General features: G+C 36.0%; 1 pseudogene; it reads right to left on the bottom strand.

Moving 5' to 3' along the window:
• Nucleotides 1-540: 540 nt before the first annotated feature.
• The window catches only part of LOC107869179, a 5,946-nt pseudogene continuing 5,378 nt past the window's right edge, over nucleotides 541-1,108 (bottom strand).

Below are 1,108 nucleotides of genomic sequence, written 5' to 3'. Positions count from 1 at the left end.
CGGTCATGCTAAATGCCACTTTGTAGTGATTGACATCTTCACTGGAAAGAAACTTGAGGATATTGTTCCCTTTTCTTACAACTGTGACGTAAGTAGCTGACTCTGGTTGGACTTACCATTTCCCTTGCTGCTTTCTTCATGTTCATTTACTTAATAATTACTAACCACCATGTTCTCTGTTTTACATTACTGGTTCCTCATGTGAATAGAACTGCCTATCAACTTATAGGTATCTCTGAGGATGGGAAAATTAGAGCTTTATTATTTGTGAAACTGAATTTTGTTTTTTTGTAGGTTATTTACAATAGGGAGACTGATAGGAGTCGTGAATTCAGGTTTGTGATGATGAGCACTATCGAAAAAGCTAAGAAAGCTGTAGTGTTGTACAACTATTATGTGAGTTATATTTGTCCCTTTTCTTTGATAGAACAATGATGATTTTTTTCTGTAAAACAGTTATTGAATCATTAAGTTAAAGCTATTTCACTTAAAAATCAATTTTATACAAAAATCGGAAGCATATGCATGCTTTAAGACATGTCAATGCAACCTTTATCTCTTGTCTAGGTGGACAAAATTGTTACAATTTGGACCAACAGATACCAACTTCTGATATCCTAAATAAGGTAACAACATTTGAGATGATGTATAAGACATCTCAAAAGTTGAGAGTTCATCAGTGATGAATCAAAATGGCTAGAATTTAGAGCAGTATTTTGTGTGATGATACCACCTTCATAACCTTTAATAGAAACCGGAGGAATATGCAACGACTTAAATTGAGGTGGATTATGCCATTTCGGAAGTGGACCGGCTACAAGTAGCGTCTGCAAAAATGGCCCTGCATTAAGAACAACTTGCAGGAACTTGCCTTGTTGAGGCAATGTCTTTCTCTTTGCAATACTCTCGATAACCAATGAACCTTGATCAATTTTTGGTACTTCATGAGGGACAACCGTATGACCTGAAACTGGCATAATGTTATTGTCCACGAGGGGAGAATAATCATCCAAATTGATGGCATTGGAAATCTCAGGGGATGAGACAACATCCAAAAGGATTCAACAGTACACTTCCAAAGTAATTTGATTGAATTCTAGAAGCTGAA

Source organism: Capsicum annuum, chromosome 4 (genome assembly GCF_002878395.1).
Source record: "Capsicum annuum cultivar UCD-10X-F1 chromosome 4, UCD10Xv1.1, whole genome shotgun sequence".
In the NCBI taxonomy this organism is placed as follows: Eukaryota; Viridiplantae; Streptophyta; class Magnoliopsida; order Solanales; family Solanaceae; genus Capsicum; species Capsicum annuum.
The sequence above is the reverse complement of the archived record's forward strand: the minus strand, read 5'-3'. Positions and strand labels throughout refer to the sequence as shown.